At 41.7% G+C, this 21,082-nt stretch overlaps 1 protein-coding gene and 1 long non-coding RNA gene across 3 annotated transcripts in view; one reads left to right on the top strand and one right to left on the bottom strand.

Annotated features, from left to right (window-relative positions):
* Positions 1-683: 683 nt before the first annotated feature.
* Positions 684-21,082, top strand: part of mylk5 (myosin, light chain kinase 5) — a 46,087-nt gene continuing 25,688 nt past the window's right edge. Inside the window, exon 1 of one of the 2 annotated variants that reach the window (XM_034219747.1) lies at positions 684-764. The gene's annotated coding sequence lies outside the window, so the exon portion shown is untranslated. The remainder of the gene's footprint in view (positions 765-21,082) is intronic. The other variant, XM_034219746.1, reaches the window with a different exon arrangement.
* On the bottom strand, positions 17,253-17,698 carry LOC117548446. The gene is made up of 2 exons (XR_004569335.1): positions 17,538-17,698; positions 17,253-17,305 (listed from the first exon to the last, which is right to left on the bottom strand). It is a non-coding gene; the product is annotated as an uncharacterized LOC117548446 (long non-coding RNA).

Genomic DNA, 21,082 nt, shown 5'->3' with positions numbered 1-21,082 from the left:
TGTGTCTGATGTGTCATGTTTCATCACTTGTCTTGTAATGCATCTTCTAGAGTATGTTGTCCTCTAGTACTACAGATAAAGACGTGTAGTGAAATAATGAGACCTTTATTGACATTTATTTTGAAACTCTTCTCATTTCCTGTTTGATGGTGTTGTTGAATACTTCAATGAAAAATCGGAGTTGTTAGATATTATTTTGGCTACTAAACAAGGCAACTTTTTGATCTGTAATTGTCAGTAGGTGTAAGTAAAACGTTGCAATTTCTTCAAATAATAATGGGCCAATTGGAGTTTTGTTTCTATGCAGCCAGTCCTTAAAAGCAAGTCTAGAAAGCCACATCAGTCAACAGCTGTGCAAGTAATCATTGAGCTTTAAATTGATGAGTCAATAAACCCCCTGCTGATGCATTACAAAGCAGTCAAATTATTCTTAGTTGCCCATTACTGCCAGGATGCAGCATTTTAACCACCTGCATTTCCAGGTAAACAAGGTGTGTTAAATGGAACGACGTCGCCCTAATCCAGTCTGTGAAACGTGGCTCTCCCGTGGGCCCCCGTGAGGCCTCAGGCTTTGACGATGACTTATTGAGTCGGCTCCTCTCTGGCGAGCGCCGGCCCCCCCTGCTTTAATGGAGGCGCTCTTAACAGCACTTTCTGAGGAATTTACAGCCCTGGCCCCGACCCACTCCCATCCAGGAGAGAGAGAGCGGAGCACACTGCAACCTTGTCCCAACAGAGCCAGCAGTGGAAATGTACAGCTTCAGGTAGGTGTGTGTGCCCATTTGTCCCTGTATGTGTGTGTGTGTGTTCACTTGGCTGCATGGGCTTTCTGCGCTTTTGCTCATGAGTGTAAATCTAAGTGAATGAGTGAGCGGTTAAAGGAGGGCTCCAGTTCTGTAGGTTCTCTCTGTAATTCCACTCTCTGCACGGCATAATCACTTCCATGTGGGCCCTCACCGACAGCAGTGGTGGAGGGGCCTCATCGCAAAGGTGGGAGTTAAACACAGCGACTCATGCAGGCTCACAAAAGCTCTCTCTTCACTGACGTAACAGAAGGCCAGAAGATTTTATTTTTCTTTGGACTGGGTGTTTCTTCATTCTTCATTCCTGTGTTGAGTAATTTCCAAAGGAACAGAACATAGCGTATCAAACCACAAATGCGTAATGTCTCAGACTTGTGAGATACAATACATCCCTCAGTTTGAGGAGCAGGAAAGCCAGTATGCCTAACCTATGCTAGTTAGTGTCCAATAAAGATATTCTGGTGAATTTTCCTTTGCATCCTGTGTTGTTTTGGTGGGTCCCACTTCACATGATGCTGTCAGCCCCAAGGACTTCTGGGCCAGACAGTCACGGTCAATGTGTGAAGCCAACAGAGCGGAAAACAAAAGGGCCTTCGCACAACAGGGTTGACATTTGCTCTTTTAGCCAAATGGGAGTGATACTATAAAAAGGTACAAGAAATCCTGATTAGAGAGAGAGAGAGAGAGAGAGAGAGAGAGAGAGAGAGAGAGAGAGAGAGAGGAGAGAGAGAGAGAGAGAGAGAGAGAGAGAGAGAGAGAGAGGTGGTATTTAAGTAAAGTATGTAAGAGTCAGAAAAGGTAAAGACGCGGACTGAGTTTCTGAAATCAACACTTGGAGTTTCAAACACTTCATGCAAAGATCCTTTTATTGATAGCTAGTGTTAATAGTGTTATGGTGAAGGACCCCCACTGCTATTTCGGATCATACTGCTACAATGCACGCTTATGGCACAACCATGCAAACACAACATGATGAAATGTTCCCTAAGCAGTTATTTGGTGTTGTGCAAGTTGTGACCTTGCAATGCATAATGAGTTTAGTTTGACAGTCTAAATATTATCCAAAATAAGGAATTTTGCAGAAACACATCCACTTTGGAAATAGTGAGAGTAGGTACAGTCAGCAGGCCTCTCAGGACTGCAGCCTGAGGCAATACATGACTTTCTGTCCTGTCAGCCTGCAAGCTGCTATGGGAGAAGTCAGGGGTCACTGGTCAGCTTAAGAGTTACATTTTTCACGTCGCCTTGAAAGTTTCATAATATTCCTGCTGAAGAGTTGCATGTGTATGTGAATTGCTTTATAAAGTTGGCAGTAAATTCTTCAAACCACAACACTGTTAGTTGTGAAGGCGTGAGAAGAACATGTTTATTTGGTGCAGTTGGTGTAAGATTTTCATGATCAGAGCTTAAACTTAAGCAACAGTAGCATTACAAGTGGAAGTCATTACTTCAACTTACTTTCACTTAAGTACAGAATCAAAATATTAGTATCAAATATGAAAAGGGGAAATCATTTCACCTAACCCTTTAACAGCCAGCGCCACCATTTGGTAGAGCACATTTTGTGTCTTGATATCGTGTTGAATAAATAAACAAGTTGAACTCCATCTGATTCAGCCATCTCTACGATTTGGTTGACATGTTATGTACAAAACAACCTCTAGATGTCGCTGTGGTTCGAACAGAAAGCCCTTCAGCTAGCTTCCACTGAGAAACTTGGCATGCTAAAGATCACTGCTGATGAAATCACTCTTTTTGTTCAACCTTTGTAAGGTAACCATATCATTTTTGACATATGTTAGTGTCAGAGCACTGACTTAACAGAATTAGATAACTTGATGCACAACAAAAGTTTCAACAAGGGTGTAATTATGTTTTGGAAAATATGCTCAACCAATCAGTCGAATTGGCCTTCATATTGAAAACTAGCAATATTACTTTTTCAGAGTTTCAGAGTTTTCCAATAAAAATATGGTAAATAGCTAGATTCATGGTAATATTACTAAATATACTGCCTTATGAGTCTCAGAGTGAAAGAGTGATAATAATTTATATAGCACCTTTCATGCATGGCATACAGCCCAAAGTTGCACACAGATGAGCAAGTTAGGCCAACACAGGATAGACATTTGCTGTTAGGCCAGTGGTTTCTTGTTAGGCCAATTCAGCATATACAGTAAGATGAGCAAGTCTTTTTTTTATTATGAAAAACACTTAAAGGTGGGGTATGTAATTTATTTCAGAAACACTTTTTGTTATATTCCATGGAATGCTCGTAACATCCCGCAATGAATATATTAAATGCTTTGACAATAAATACATAACATTTTTTAATCTGTGGAAGCCTGTAAAGCCACTAGAAAAGCACGACCAATCATTTTAGCCGGTGTCAGTAGCCTACCATAGAGGTTTCTCAATACTCTAATTTCCCCTCCTCGACTCCTATCCTCGATACTTCCCGCCCACAGGAGATGCGAGCGGAGGACTGAGGAGGGGAACCGAGGAGAGAGGAGGGGAAGCAGCAGGCGGTTAGAGAAATGAGAACTCCTCTCCTCTGAGCGGTCATTTTAAAGAGACGTCCATCAATGATGACAGGAGGCACAGCAGCCTGATGGACAGATGTGTTCATGACGATTTATATTTACTTTTAATTAATTGATTAATTGACAGTGCGGTATAATGAGACAATAACAGGCTACAGATGCGGACATATACACACATAAATATATACAATTTCAGAATCAAACACGTTATTATGAGAGTGCTCTCATAGGCTACTTAACACAATCAGAGACTGGATATATCCCCCCCTCTCTCTGGTCGCTGAAATGGGGAATTGAAATTATGGGCCTAAAGTTGTATTTACAAGTATTAAAAGTAAGCATAGGACACCAAACCAACTGAGACCCGTCTGTCTGCCGCATCACGCATTGTACAACACACACACCGACACATTGTGGTACAGTGTGTAGGTGTGTGTGTGGTACAGTCTGTACCACACACACACCTACACACTGTAGGCCTACCACACACACCTACAGCTCCTAAAGCATAATCAGGCTACAGCCGTTGTGTATTTTATTATGTGAAGCACTAAATGGTCTTAGAAAAATATCGTCTCTTTGTTTGTAGATATCTACTAAACTACAGCATACAAATACAGAGAGTAATGTGGGCCTGTTATACTGACTGATATATATTTTGCACACTGCTCTGCTTTCTGCACGGACCTCACAGCTGTTCTCACTAGCCTCATCCCAATACCCCTCCTCGACTCCTCCTTTCACTCTCTCGCGTGCCTTCATTGCATCTTAGCTCCTCCTCCGTGAGATGCGAGCGAGGGACACGAGGAGGTGACGCGAGGACAGAGGAGTCCTCAGGTATTAATTGGGATGTCCTCCTTCACTCAAACGTCACTCTTAAACGACGTCTGTTAATGATGACATGTGCACAGCTGTATCCCCAGTACTCGAGTTGAGGTGGGATGGCATCCCCCCTGAAATAAAAACGGTCAAAATCATTCCCCTTCTAAAACTGCCATTCCCCCTTTCCATCCCTTATGTAATTTGATCAATGAACGTGGCACTGGTATTACTGCTATTTCAACATTAATTTTACGCATTTTGAGTAAAATACTGTGGGCGAGTGAGCACGCACACACGCAATGACATGTTTACCAAGTCACTGACGCTATACTATGCAAGTGCCCTAGAGGGCACCAGAGCGCCATGATGCGCCTGTTTGATCGATGCCAGAAGCGCAGAATGGCCAAGCAACCAGGAGGACAACGCGATCTGAGGGACTTCATATTTAAAAATACTAAAAATAACATTTCAGGTAAGTCAAGAGTCAGTAATCTTAGTCATTACTCATTACTTTAGTCACCAAAGGTGGAATCTATGGACATAAGCAGCAATAACAACTTAGTTTGGAGTTATACGTTTTTCTCTCGTGTTAGCTAGCTGGAAAGACTCAAAACTGTTGATGAAATGATACCACCAGCACCAGAAGAGCTGAAACCCCTCCTTCAAGCAGTGAACACTCTGGTCATCTCCACAGCTGAGTGTGAACGTGGGTTTAGTCAGATGAACATTTTAACCACAACTAGAAGCTCCCTAGAGGTAAAAAGCATGTCAGCCTTGCCTTTCATCAAGTGAACCCTCCACTGAACAAGTTAAGACCAGAGGTATATGTCAAGACTTGGCTTCAAAGCCATTGCTTAGCTAACAATCCGAAAGCAAGAGCCAGAAAAATTGAGACCAAAAAGCATGATTATGAAAATCTTTGGAAACTTCTATGAGATGGGGGAGAGTGGAGTATACTGTAGGCAGCCATTGACAAAATTGGTCCTATTTTGTATTATCTGTATAATCTTTTAATATATTTTCATATTTTGTAAACAATTTCAATTTGCACTTAATACCCTGTTAAAAAAAAGTAACATTGGGAATGTTAACATAACATATTTGTATTTGAACTGCAATACAATGATGACAGATCAATATTTTTCAAATATTTTTCCTCAAATTTTTCATGAAGAATTTACATAATGATTTAATTAATTACGATACAAATGTAACCCTTTAGATACCAGTTTTGATCATATACCAGTAACTGCTTTTTTGAAAAAATACACTATAATTCAATATTCTAAAAACTATTTTGACTTTATTAGTAGTATAATCAGTTGACCCATTTGCATAATAAATGAGGGACTGTTAACCTACAAGATTTGTACCATATACTTCCATTATAACCACATTTTTGTATCCCCCCCGCTTTAAATTAAAGTGAAAAAAAGATTTTGCACTAATTGTCCTCTGCATTTGACCCGGGGACCGACTCTAATTCTGAGGTGCCTTGGTCAAGAGCAATGAAAGGAGTATCTGAACATCCATAACATGCATGTTGTTTTGGGAGTATAATAATTATCTTTATGCTGGTTGGTCTCCCACCCTCGGCGGGTTATCAGCACAAATTATGTCCCCATATGATAAAATCCACCATCCCCCCTAATTTTTTTTTACAACTTGAGTACTGTGTATCCCCTCTCATCGGGCTTAACTGAATAACCCCTTAGAACCGGCCCATTTCTGGTTAAATATGTATTTAAATTAATGAATCTTTCTCTTGTTAGTCAAGGAATGCAATGATGGTTGGTCCTGCTTTTGTGTTCCGTTTTGGTGTAAAATGTAGCCTACATTTAAATAAAATATAATTATAGTAATGTGAAAGCCTTTTAGAAATGAATTGCACATAATAATTCCCAAGGAGCTGTGAGCACTTATACATTTATGTGACGCTTTTCCACTCATCTTCCAGTTGTCGGTTTTCCTCTGTTGAAATCGACCAGCTGTGAAGGTGGGGGCGGGGCTTTTATACGCGAGTAGTGAAAACACTTCCGCGTAGTCTGCTCGCGTTTATCCTCTCTTTCGTCTCCTCCCGTACCCCTCCTCCCTCACCCCTCTTCGACTCCTCCGTGTGCATTTCAGCTATTGGGATGTCCTTCAAAATGGCGTGTCTTGATCGATTTCCGGGTCAAGTCCCGGAGGAGGGGAAGAGAGGAGTCGAGGAGGCAGGGGCGGATCTAGACAAATATTCATGGGGTGGCAAGAGGGTGGCAGGAGATTTTGAGGGGTGGCATCCCCTGACAGAAGTATATGCTGATTTGAATCGCAATCATATCAATCAATTAGGGGTGTAACGGTACACGTACCCGTACTGAAATTATTCGGTACGGGCCCTTCGGTTCGGTACACGTGTGTACCGAACGAATATAGCGTTAAACAATTTAGAACATGAACAACTTTCTGGAAGTAATCTCAGGTATATATCATAGAGCGACCAAGTAATTTCATTGGATGAGAGGCATACTATGAGAGCTGGTCACAGGGATGCGTTCAAATGTAGTCAGTAATTTGAGGAACTGTCGAAATGGCGAACGCAGATAAAGTTGAGCTGAAAATCCTACAGCATCATTGAAGTCTCCGGTTTGGGAACATTTTGTTTTCGCAGTTACGTACAAGGATGACGGACAAAGACAGGTGGACCGAACCAAAGCTGTTTGTCGGTATTGTTCAACTAACATTGGTTACGCGGCTGGCAATACATCACACTCATTTGAAAAGGCATCACCCGAATGTGAATATCACCGGTACCAAAAGAAAAAAGACTGAAGTGCAAACCCAACTCCCACTAGCATTTAAGCCTCCACCACTCGCAGAAAGTTCAGACCGAGCCAAAGCTATTACAAACGCCAAATATCCTTATGTTGCCATGTTAGCAAAGCGCTAACTGGCTGTGCTACCTCTGTCCCTAGAGAGGGTGTTCTCCACAGCAGGAGACATTGTTAGTGCCAGCAGATCTTCCATTTCAGCAAGCAATGTGGACAAGTTAATCTGAACATGAAAACATGAAAATACAATGACAAGCAAGTCCTAATGTCAAGCTGGCTGCTTAGGTACTAGTACAGTTCAAATACAGATTATTTCAGTTCATCGAAATGCTGCACCTTAATGTTTATTTTACTATATTTTGTATTTATTTGAATACATTAGTCACAGTTTAATAATAATAAAAAAAATGTTTTTAATGTTTTGTGATAATTTTTTCTGCTGTACCGAAAACGTACCGAACCAAACCGTGACCTAAAAACGAGGTACGTACCGAACCGAAATGTTTGTGAACCGTTACACCCCTACAATCAATGTTAACTTGGAAAGCCACAATATTAATATTTTAACTCAATCACATAGGTGATATTATTGTGGCACATCAGTAAAGCCTTACATATAAGGTGGCAGACGTAATTTAATGAATTTTAACTGAACAATAACTAAATGAGTTTGTCTCACTCTTAGACCAGCAGGGGAACCAAATCTATGCAGACTGCTGCAATAAGTACATTAATTAACTGTCTCATCGATGTTTGTCTGAATGAATATGATACTATTAACAATCATATTATTCCTATCAGCTGTATAAATAAATAATAATAATAATAGATTTAATTTGTTAGCGTTTTTATAGGTGCTCAAAGACGCTTTACAGATATAGTGAAGAACTGTTATGATTCACATATTCATTTATTATTGAATAAACTATATTTATTTTTTGGAGGAGTTAATGATGAATGTTCATCAAGATGCTTGCTCACCCTCCTTCAAATTTGAAAAACAAGTAATTATATCATTATTGATATACAGTTACAACCTTGACTTTACATCAGAAAGAACAAACATTAAAGAAGTGACTAACTGCATCAGTTAGGGTTAAACGTGTATTCAGCTAAAACATCGCTGCAGTTATTATCCAGTGGAAGGTCCTTACCTACTGGCCTAGTTAAATCAAAGTGGTTACTTTCTGTTGGCTGGGCAGTGTAGTTTTACACACCGTCTTATTTTACTTTTTCAGGACTTAAAATTGAAGAAAAAAATATATACACGCATACAAGGTCATCATCTTAACAGTTTGTTATTCTCATCGAGTCATCCGTGAGCAGTGCATCAAGTTGGCATGTCTATTACAGCTGAATGCGGCGATTACTATCTTGTTCAGCAAAACGCCTCACAAATTTATTAAGATCAACAGCTGTAGTGCGTTTTGATTCAATGCTGAGTACAGCCAAACTTGACATTCTCTTCTCTGTCATTGTAGACAGCAAATACCTCATTCCTTCAGTGCTTGGGTCCGAAAGGCTTCTCGTTTTGCGCCGTCCCGTTCAAATGAATTCGCCACCAATCATATTTCCACTCTCGCGCCAGGACCGGGGGAGGGGTTACATGACGTGCATCTTGTGCTGCATTCACTTGCACTCGGACATTAGAGACTTTCTCTCATAAATGTCCGATGAGCAACAACTTTTCTTTCAAAACAAAGATGCCAACTGGGGTGGCAGCTGGGGTGGCAAGGCTATTGTTTAGGGTGGCAGTTGCCACCCCATGCCACCCCGGTAGATCCGCCCCTGCGAGGAGGGGTATTGGGATGAGGCTAAAGTAAACATCGCTCGCCGTTCAAGCGGTTACTAAAATAATATCCAGGGGATGCATGCAGAGCTGTCATTGGCTGAGATAAGTCCGGCCGTGCGTAACGCTTCCACCGTTCCACCTTCCAGCCCTCTGTCTGATGGACAGATGTGTTCATGACCACTTATATATTTACTTTGATTCATTCACAGTGCGGTATAATGAGACAATAACAGGCTACAGATGCGGACACACACACACTTACACACACACATATGTACATATGTATATTTTTTAGGGCTGTCAAAATTATCGCGTTAACGGCGGTAATTAATTTTTTGAATTAATTGCGTTAAAATATTTAACGCATTTAACGCATGTGCAGAATGGCCCGCCCCATACGTGCCACCAGTGGCAGCGCCAGGGTATGGCTGGGGTAGGCTACACCCATACCAAGAAATGGCTTAGCCCCACCATGAAAAATGATGTTAAAGGAAGCAAAATAAAGTCTGCCAACTCGCGCGGAGTAAATTGCACAGACAGCCGTTAGTAAGATTGATTTCAGTAGCCACGGTTTTGAAAACTTTTGTCACGTAGTGATCGTCTTCTCAATAGAACATCTTTGATAACGGCGTGGTGTTGCAGGAAGTCCCGACGGAGAATACTTTTGCTGTAGTACAGGGGTGCACATAACTGGTACGCAGGTTATGTGCGTAATCTCTCTGAAATGCGTACCGTCACTTGTGTCACAAAGCGCATTTGCGTACCGACGTACTTGTGAAGCTTTTCCAGAAGGCGGTTAGATCACCGGACGACAGAGTCGGTCTCCGTGTGCACAGACAGGGCTGCTGTTAACGTCGGTCTGTACAACGGAATTGTGCCAAAACTACGCCAACCGGCTACGGAGGGAGACTCTTCCCCCCCCCCCCCCCCCCCCCCGTCGACTTTCCTGAAGTACTCCCCCATTGATAGAAATCAACACGTAATGAATTTAGACCCCACGGTTTGATGATTGATAGGTGTGTGGGTTGTCTTTCATTTTGACACGCAGAAAAATGTTATAATAAACATAGATACTGTATGTTAAATGGATATATCCGCCTTCTTTCATTTATCTTTCCATTCCCACAACAATATGCATAAATAAATGGCATATTTTGGACATAGTTCGAATGGTGATTAATCATGATTAATTAATTTTTAAGTTGTGATTAATCTGATTAAAAATTGTAATCGTTTGACAGCCCTAATATTTTTATATAAATGTATACAATTTCAGAATCAAACAGCACTGTAGTGCCGTGAAAAGAGAGTCGGAGGCGGTGTATTAAGAATGGAGTTCCAATCTTTATTATCCATTACTTTCAGAGAGGTTAACACATGCACTGCTCTGCCTGATGAGCTAGCAGGAATGGCAGCTAAAGCTACAGGTGTTCCCCACTAAAGGGTCCTTGTGGCAACACAATAAGCAAGGTGAATTATGTCCAATAACGTGTCACCACAGCACTCTCATAATAACGTAACACTATCAGAGACTGGATATACCCCTCCCCCCCCCCCCCCCCCTCTCTGGTAGCTACAATTAGGAGAATAAATTATGGGCCAAAAGTTTTATTTACAAGTATTGAAAGCAAGCAGAGGACACCAAACCAACTGAGACCTGTCTGTCCGCTGCATCTACGCACACACTGTACCACACGCACCTACAACACACACACGCACCTACAGCTAATAGCTAACGGCCCGTACACACAGCAGCTTTTGGCGATTTGTCCACCGCTTCCAGCGCGTCTCCGCCCATTGACTTTGAATGGGGATGACGTCACTTTCCCTCGCTTGTCGCCGAACTGCATTGTGGGGGGGCGAGGCGAAGATTTCCAGGATGTTCAGGATTCCAAAGTTGAACAATGTTCAACTTTTGAGGCTGAGCTGGAAGCGACAGCCAATCAGATCCGTTTATGCAAATCTGACAGTTCAAGCGCTAGCCAATCAAACCGCGTGCAAGCTGGGAGAGCCAGACCGCAGTTCATTCTATATTCCTAACAAAAATGGAGGAGAAGTTAGTTATTGCGGTAGCAAATCACCCGGTTCTTTATGACCAGTCCCTATTTACTTACCGGGATACAAACTGGAGGAACCAGGCATGGAGGGAGGTGGCAGAGACAGTGGGTGAAACTGGTAGGTTTTCGCTTGTTTGGGGATTTTATATCCAGTTTACTTCGTTGCTAGTTTACTTCGTTGCTAGCAAGCATAGACAGTATCATTAGCCAGCATGGAATGTAGCATAAAATAGCACCATAAACATTAATCTCATAAATGTTCAAAATGTTAAAAAAATAAATGTTCATCATAGCCCTTCCTATTTGACAATAGTGTAGAAGAACCGGGTTTTTTTGCTTTGTATGTCGGGGGCGGGATATTCATGTGATATTCATGTGATTGGTTGTTGGTCGCGAAATCCCCAAGCTGTCAGACACGCCCAGCTCCAGGATTTTCAAGATTTGGTCAAAGCTGCTGTGTGGACACACCGTAACGGCCCGTCTACACTACAGGCGTCGAAAAAGCTTGAAGCTGGGCGTGTCTGAGGCTTGGCGACCAACAACCAATCACATGAATCTCCCGCCCCCGACATACAAAGCAATAGCAATGTTAAAACGAAGTAAACTGGATATAAAATCCCCAAACAGGCGAAAACCTACCAGTTTCACCCACTGTCTCTGCCACCTCCCTCCATGCCTCGCTCCTCCGGTTTGTATCCCGGTAGATGAACAGAGACTGATCATACAGCACCGGGTGATTCACTACCGCTATAATGAATTTTCCCTCCATTTTTTTGAATATGAGGAAATGACCTGCGTCTCTCCCAGCATACACGCGGTTTGATTGGCTAGCGCAGGGGTGGCCAACCAGTTAGAGGTTAAGAGCCACATTTTTTTCTATGTTACTACAAAGAGCCACATCAAACACACAGTCACTGATACCGCTTGTTTCAGTTTTTGGTTTTCTGGAGACAAGATTTCAACCACGTCACTGATGCATTTTTTTGGCATTGGGATATATTTTTTAAATCCTCTGGAGCAGAGAGAGGAGCTGTGGATTATTGTTATTGATGAATGCATCAGTGTTTCTTAGGGTCAAAAACACTAAACCCACAACTTAAGATGAAAGTGTTTAGTTTATTTAATAAAAGAGCACATGTTCAATGTGAAAAGTGACAGTAGTTATAGATTATTTGCAATTTGGTGCTATATATATATATATATATATATATTTTTTAATTATATATAACACCTTGAATTTCAGGGGGGGGGGGGCGCGGGGCTCCGTTGGCGCGGGGCTCCGTTTACGTCAGAATGATCAGCATTCAATACTTAACAGACCTACTAAATATCAGGTTTAACTGTCAGGAGTAGTGTTGTCACGATACCAACATTTTGGTTTCGATACCAAGTCAAGAATTGCGATTCCGATTCTTCTTTTCTTGTCTTAAATGTAATTATTGTGCTTTATTTCACACCAGAACCATAACCATAACACACACTTTTAAACAATGAGAACAATAAATAAAATAAATGACAAGAATTCGTATTAAATAAAATGAATACATGTCTTACAGACAGGCCTCGTGGTGTCCGTAGGCTTGCCCTCACTGTCAGAGATATAGTTCAAATACATCAAAATGTTGCTTCTGGCGTCTTTTTTGTCAACAAGCCGAGGCGCAGCGGCAGTTGCACTCCCACTTGCAGCCATGCTTCTCGTTTTCTCACATGCTCTGGCAGCTAGCGCGTGCACGAGAGAGGGGAGGCACTTAGAGCTTGCTTGAGAGGGAGGGACTGCAGGCACGGCTGCAGTGCAGGGAGTGGAAGCAGAGTGCTGAACGGCGCTTTCTCACCGGAGTACTTTCCCCCGTCATTCTTAAAGTACCGATACTAATGAAACGGAGGAATCGTAACGTTTTTAACGGCAGGGTATCGCGGTATACCTTTCAAGTATCGGTACACCGTGCAACACTAGTCAGGAGTCAGTGTCTCTCCCCCAAACTCACACATATACAATTTGATATGAACTGAAGAGCCGCATGAAACTAGGCAAAGAGCCGCATGCGGCTCGAGAGCCGCGGGTTGGCCACCCCTGGGCTAGCGCTTGTACTGGCAGATTTGCATAAACGGGATTTCATTGGCTGACGCCAGCTTCGAGCAAGCATCGAGCCTCAAAAGTTGAACATTGTTCAACTCAAAAGTTGAACATTGTTCAACTTTTGACGCCGATAGACGCTCGCGATGCTTGAAAGCATTTTTTGACGCCTGTAGTGTAGACGGGCCGTAACAGCCGTTGTGTATTTTATTATGTGAAGCACTAAATGGTTTTAGAAAAATATCGACTCTTTGTTTGTAGATATCTACTAAACTAAAGCAAATAAAGAGTAGGCCTGTTATACTGAGTGATATATATTTTACACACTGCTCTGCTTTCTGCACGGACCTCACAGCTGTTCTCTCTGGAAACATCGCGTTGAGATGAGAGCAGTTAATAAAATAATATCCAGGGGATGCATGCAGAGCTGTCATTGGCTGAGATAAGTCCGGCCGTGCGTCACGACTCTTTGAAACATCTCTGTTCCCGGAAATGCATCCACGAAGGAGCCGTGGAGGACCCATCAGTGTATCCTCGGTTATAGCTCCTCCAGAGAGCCTCCTCGACGCTCGATCCTCGAAGTGCATTTAGAGAAATTAGATGTCCTTCAACATGGCGCGCTGAAATTCATTTCCGGGTCACTACCGGAGGACCGAGGAGCCGAGGAGGGGGATTTGATGAAATGAGAAAGGGCCTATATAACCCAGTGAATTGTGTCCCGTAAATGTCACCAGTGTAAACATAATTATGTAAATAACCCAATTTGTGTTCTGTGAAACGGAAAAGGATATTACATTGTTTTTGTTACTTTCGTTGCAGTGTCTTAAATGTAATTTAGGTTAACTTCCTGTTTTATTTAGAATTATTATTATTACCTCTTTGGTTGCCGTACAGCCAATGCGTGACGTCATTGGTAAGCGTAACGGACCCCGAGCAGATCTGGCACCGGTACCCCGAGCACATATGGTAATGACACCGGCCCGGCTAAAATAACTGGATGGCCTACCCGGGCCTACCAGCCTGTCAGCCTTCCATCTGTGCACAAACTTATCTTGTGCCCTCATTGGTCATGTGCGCGTTCGTGTGTGTTGGAGGAGGGGCTCTGTAAGGAAGTGGCAGATTTTTTCCGGTTGTGTATTTTCAAATTCTAGCGCACTCGAGCTGGTTTCTCCAAAATGACCTACCCCACCTTTAACATTACTTTTTTCCATATTTTTTTTTTTACAATTATAATTTATTATCTTTTATTAATATATCTGGTTGTATATATTGCTTATTTTCCATAAAATATTTTTTTTTATTTCAGTTTGTGTTTTATTTGCGTTTGATGCATACAAATACTGTACTGTAGCCTATATGATGATTGATGAAAATGCACTTTTAAAGGCCAGCTCGACCAGTTGGTTGAGGCTCATAAAAACAAAACTGTGTGGTCAGTTACCAAAATAAAAAATTGTTTGTAGTTATTTGTGTCTTTTTGTATAAAAAATGCAAACACATAATTTTTTTTCATAGCTTTATTCTTGGTCTGGTAGTTAAAGGGTAAGGAGGCGTTTCCTATCCAAGCATCAGGTGTGATCATGTGACCTCTTAATGGGGCATCTGACTTGTTTATTAGATTCAAGTACATATTGAAGAATATACTTTCTACTGCTGATATGGTAATGATAACATGAAGCTTTAACATTGGTCACAGAGGGGAAGATGGGAGATGTTAATGTGCTATTTTAGGTTCCCTTCTAAGTGTTTTTCTGCACCTGAAATTATTAAATATGATAGTAATGATGGATCCACAAGGTGCTGTACAGTGTTTTACTTTTATGCCCGAGAATGAAGCATCCTTGTCTCCTCTAAAGGTCCCAGTGAGACTAAAGAGTGTTTATTAAACCAGCAGGAAATGATACGATGTAGCTGTAAAGATTGATGTTATGCTAGGTTTTCTATCTGTTTCTATTTAAAATGCTGCAGGTAATGAAATAAAACATATGAACTTTTAGAAAAAGCTTCTAGAAAGTAAAGGGAGATTATTGGAACCCTCTTACAATATAGAATGTATTAAATACAGTTGCACTGCTGCATTGACAGAGTAAACATATAAGAAAGAAGCATGGCTACAGTTAACATGCATGTAGTTGTCCTCCAGGTGGAGCTAGTGTCTTCATTCTGATGGTGTGAGGGCTGACTACTGCTGCAGCCACAGTGGATAGATGTCATTTTCTGAAGAACACTTGCAGTTTTAGATCCTTATTTTTAGGAGTCCTTGTTTAACCCTTTGACTGCCACATTTTACTGTCTGACTTTTACTGGAGAACTGACTCAACCTGAATGTAACATTAGCATGTATGTGACAGAATTACATGTTGTTTGCTTTATGACCTTTAAGATATATCTTGATATAAGAGACAAATGATTTGCTATAACACCCTACGTTTTTGTGACTAAGGAGATGTAAGTATTGGCGGAAGTTTGCATGTGCAACAACTTCCTCAAATATATCAAGAAACTACGGGTTCCTTTACCGGTTAGAAGTAATAGTCACAGTTACTTCCTAATTTCGTAGGGTTTACATGTGTAATGTCTAATGCAAACAGTTCCAGTCGTGTTTGTTCTAATTTCCGTAGGAAAATTATTCATAATCCATCGTTTTTTTACATTTGTTAGGTTTCATTGTCACTCACATTGCATTATTTTCACTTTTGATGCACTACGAAGATTCTTCTCCAAGGACAGAATCCATTTATTCAGTCTGCTGTGACTATCTGTAGTCTACATCTCCCCCTTTGTGTTTAGATTCAGGAGTCATGTTGGATAGTTCTGCAAAGACAGACGTTTTTTTGTTTGTTTTATCACTCCAGTCGTTCACATACATACCAACCTGCATGCATACCATCATTCATAGCTGCAGAATCTAGATAGGGAAGTAGATTATTGGGTCAGTCAGCATGCCCCCTCCTGGTCTAGACTCTATTGTGTGCAAGTGGCCCTGTGCCTGAGTGACATTAATTATGTTCCTAGAGCCAATGCTCTGTGGGAGAGATGCAGCATTATCACCGTTTCCTCTTAATGAGCAGCTCTGCAGCGTCAGAGTCTCTGCCAACTTTCTTTCAGTGTGCTTTCTTTTTCACAGGAATCTGTCAGATATTATTTAGAGCAGGGGTTCCCAACCCCCGGTCCGCGGACCGGTACCGGGCCGCGGAGGTGTTACTGCCGGGCCGCGAAATAGCTGTGAGTTTATCGTAATATTTGCAGAATTATAAATATATAAAAATATTTTAAAATAATATTTTTTTAAAAAAGTGTTTAATGTTCGCACCAATACCAGTCATATTATTTCATCATTGTGCGCACGAGAAAGTTACCGGTGCGCCAAGTAAGAAGAGGAGGGTACAGGAGACAACCGTGTAATTGCAGACTGCTATGTTTATGTGGGGAAATGGCAGTGCATACATTATTTGAGATATATTTCAAACTCGGACTTCATTTTAAGGACATGTCGGCCAGGGGTGTAGAGCTATACGTTTATTTTATTAGCTTTTCTTTTTAATGACTGATTTTAAAAGCCATTTTCTTAATGTCTTTCATTTTTTGTAAAGCATTTTGAATTGCCTTGTGTTGAAAAGTGCTATAAATAAACTTGCCTTGCCTTGCCTTTGTTTAAGCACCGGATTGGCAAAACAGGAGAGTAAACCAGTCTGCCTTGATCTATGAATTCATGTCCGGGACTCTCACGGTATCTGCTGCCTGCCCGCACCTGTTTTATAGAAGGAAAACCTCCTTCACTTCATGAAATGGCTGCAGCATCAGGAGGCAGCGGGACGTGTAACTCCGCCTCTGAGAAGTGCAGCACCAGTGCGCCGAGAGCTGTGCCTTTTTACGCACCGCCTTCGCTGTGTTTAACTTCATCAAAACAGCGAGTGACTGCAGGCCGCTACGTGTTAACCACACACACATCGAACTGCCCGATTACTCCCCCTTTTATTAGTTTTATGAAGGAGATGTCCAGTCACCAAGGCGCATGATGTGTGTGTGTGTATGCTCTGCTCAGCTCTGTGTTTGTGTCTGTCCGACACCGGCATTTGTTTTCAAATGACCATGAACAGTAATTTACACACATCTGGCTAACTCCATAGGTAGCCTATATGCGGGTGTTCCCAAAATAAATTAGTTTAATCTTAATCTCGATGTAGTGCTAAATGCTGTCGGACGTGCACCGGAACGAACGTCACTATCATAATATGTTCTCAAAACAAATGACACACACACACACACACACACACACACACACACAATAATGCGCCTTCTCCTCGTGTTCCCACTGTAGCTCCCTCCAGTAAATGACACGAGGCTGAGGTCTTGATTAAATACGGGGTTTATTCTTGTGGGACCTATTCCAACCCGTGAGAACTGGGTTGTAAGACAACAAATATATAAAAGGTAAACAATAAATAAATATGTAATATATGCATATGTCATCACTGTTAATGCCGCCAATTATACAATAAACGGCGCACATATCCCACACAGCAAGTAGCACAAGCTAACAATAGCATGTAGCACAAGCTAGCGCATAGCATACATACACAAACCTGCAGCTCAACCGCACACAATTACACAAACAACCAGCACGAAAACGTACCTCGTAGGCTGCTAGTCACCTAGAGGGGCTGATAACTTTATATGCATTTTCCCTTGGTTTCCTTAGTTTTCCTTTAACGTCCTGCGTTGCTCTGCCGTTGCAACTATCCAGTGCGTCGATTAAACAGGTGTAACACAAAACACAGCAGATTAGTTCCGCCTCTAATAATGTTGTACATAAAAGGTAGGAACCAAAAATACAACGTTTGTTTGTAGCCTTTATTTAACCAGGTGAAGCCCCTTGAGATCAAAAGATCTCTTTTTCAAGGGTGACCTGCAGGACATTAGTTACACATGTAACATAAAAACAACAGAACAACAATAAGGATGACATACAACATAATGTACAGGGTACAGTTTACAAACTCTATTTACAGTGACAGGTACCATGAGTATCAAACAGCATGTCACCCAGCCGAGTTTTAAAATGATGCAGGGGAACCAAAGTGCTCAGTTTTAAACATGTTTGCAGACTGTTCCAATTTAGTGGAGCTGCACAACTAAAAGCTTTCTTCCCTAAGACAGTCCTAGCACTTGGCACATTTAATAAAACAACATCATGAGATCTCAGGCAATATGTACTTTCAATTCATCGAGAGATCAGAGAGCAGATATAAAAAGGTAGTTTACCCAACATGGCTTTGTAAATGAACATGTACCAATGACTGAGCCTCCGTACAGTTAGTGAAGGCAGACCTGCCTTGGCATACAGGGTACAGTGATGAGTAAGTGCTTTACAGTTAGTAACAAATCTCAGGGCACAGTGATAGGCGGCATCTAACTTTTCCAGGCAATGGGCAGGTGCATTCATATAGATCAAATCACCATAGTCCAGCACAGGTAAAAAGGTCACAGTGACTAGCCTTTTCCTGGCTTCAAAAGAGAAACAGGACTTGTTTCTGAAAAAGAAACCTAGTCTAACCCTCAGCTTTTTAAGCAGGTTATTGACATGAAGTTTAAAAGTAAGACAATCATCAAGCCAGATACCTAGGTATTTATAACTGGTAACCACTTCAAGTACTTGTCCTTGCATAGTAACAATATCCAAAACAGGCTCTGGTGTCTTTTTAGCTTTTGAAAATAGCATTAACTTGGTTTTTATCAACATTTAAAATAAGCTTAAGTTCAGCAAGCTGAGTCTGAATAATGTTAAAAACAGCCTGTAATTTAACACCAGCCTCCTTAATGGAGGGACCTGCACAATACATCACGGTATCATCAGCATAAAAATGTAAAGTAGCATCATCCACATTTTCAACTAAACTGTTGATATATATGGAGAATAAAAGTGGACCTAAAACAGAACCTTGAGGAACACCATTAGCAATGTTTAACCACTCAGAAGACAGCCCATCAAAGTGAACACATTGGGACATTTCAGAGAGGTAGTTCACAAACCAACCCACTGCATGGCTGGATATGCCGATACTGAGTAGCCTCTGCTTTAAGATGCGATGATCGACGGTATCAAACGCTTTGGAAAGGTCAATAAATAGAGCTGCACAACTCTGCTTATTGTCTAAAATACTCGTAATGTCATTCACCACTTTCATTGTGGCAGTGATGGTGCTATGTTGTTTTCTGAAGCCTGACTGATGTTTAGACAGGATATCATTTTTACATAAAAACTCCTTTACCTGTTCACTCACTAGGCATTCGAGCACCTTCGCCAGAACTGACAATTTAGAGATTGGCCTATAGTTATTTCAAATAGTTGCCTCCCCTCCTTTTAGTAAAGGCAAGACATAAGCTGACTTCCATACTTTTGGAATTGCATTTGTGCTGAGGGAGAGGTTAAAAAGAGTAGTAAGAGGAAGAGCAATAAAATCTGCAGCTATCTTTAAAAAGAAAGGTTCTACGTTGTCCGGGCCAGCCGGTTTCTTAGGATCTAGCTTAGATAAGGCTTCATGAACAACGTGGAAACAAATGAACAACAGAAAGTGAAGACAGTTACACTCCCACCAAATCACCTGTGATTTCCATAACATTTTTAGAAAAACCGATATACATTAATGTAAAACTAACTATTTCGTTTTAGACCTATTAAGTGCAGAGTGTGAGTGAGAGTAACTGAGTCTTAGTCTGCTTCCAACAACAACGACCGGTGTAGCGAGGCGCTTTCCCTTTACATCCAGGGTAGAGTCGCTGATAAGCAGCTTGAGCCTTCTCACTCTTCCATCCCCTCCTGGGTACACTTCCACAACCCTGGCCAGCTTCCATTGGCCACGTGGTATAGTGTTGTCTTGCAGAATGACAACGTCATTTACCTTGACGTTTCTGCGGTCCTTGATCCACTTTGGTCTTTGTTGGAGATGGTACTCCTTATGCTGCTGAAGGCACTTTATTTCTTGAGAGAGTGTTGCTTCTTGAACCATCTTGATTATGGTCAGCTCTGCTTCTCTCCTCTCCTCTAAGCGTGTGGCTTCACAGGACCTTGGCTTGAGACCTTTCATTTCCTTTGCAAGGCGCTTGAGTCTGGCAAAGGCTTTAACCACTCTTGACCAGTCTGAGAATTTGTGAAGGTGATCTAGTAGCGACTTTACTTCGTTTGCCTGGGTATCATGAACCTGGGCCTTCTTAAGCTCTGGGTCACTACTCACGATCTCTCCCACCTTGACTTCTCCACTTGGTAGCTCTTTCTGCCAAAGTAGGTCTGGGCCAGGGTTTCCGCTAGGATTTTTTCTCGCCGGTCAAATGTCCGGGCAGAATTAATTTTATCGGACAAATTTGAAACTTACCGGTCATATTTCACTAATAATAATAAGAGTTGTGTAGCAGAGTTTCCGTTAGCAGGTAATTACCGGACTATGAGCAGATATGCTGATGTTTAAAACTCAGTTAATGGGGCTCGTTTTTATATTGCTTCAGTTTATAATCGTAACAGATCGAAAAATTCCGATTCATTTTCCAATAAATGATTCCACAAACAACAAACAACATAATTATTACATTCAAACAAACTACTTGTAGTAGATGAAGTACATTATTCAAAAGTTTACATCAACTTTGAATAATAACACGGGAGAAACGGATGCTCTCTTTTCCCTCTCCCTCCCTCTCTCCTGACAGCCCGTCAGTTTCTCATGCAGCTCGCTAAACAGAGGCGGGGCTTCAGGTGATCATGCAGAGCTGCGTGTCTCTGTCAGACTCAGCAGCTGATCTGATCTCTCTCTCGTGTCCGGTTATACTTCACTCGCGTTTATGTCCATATCGATCAGATCCAGCTCTCCTGATCGTCCTTTATAGAGAGCACCGATCAAACTATTAAGAGTGAATATCGGCCGATAATGACCGGCGGCCGATCTATCGGAGCCTCCCTAATTATTACCAGACATTTTGACCGGCAGGTTTTGAATTTACCGGTTTTTAATAAATGTTACCAGCTAAAAACCGGTAATTACCGGCTAACGGAAACCCTGGTCTGGGCCTGTGAACCAATTTGAGGCTTGAAGTTGCTGTGCTGTGAGACCTTTGGAGGCCTGATCTGCAGGGTTATCTTCAGAAGCTCTTTCGACAAAGTCAGATTCCAGCACCTCGACGACATCT

This window comes from Gymnodraco acuticeps, unplaced genomic scaffold, assembly GCF_902827175.1.
Source record: "Gymnodraco acuticeps unplaced genomic scaffold, fGymAcu1.1, whole genome shotgun sequence".
In the NCBI taxonomy this organism is placed as follows: Eukaryota; Metazoa; Chordata; class Actinopteri; order Perciformes; family Bathydraconidae; genus Gymnodraco; species Gymnodraco acuticeps.
The sequence above is the reverse complement of the archived record's forward strand: the minus strand, read 5'-3'. Positions and strand labels throughout refer to the sequence as shown.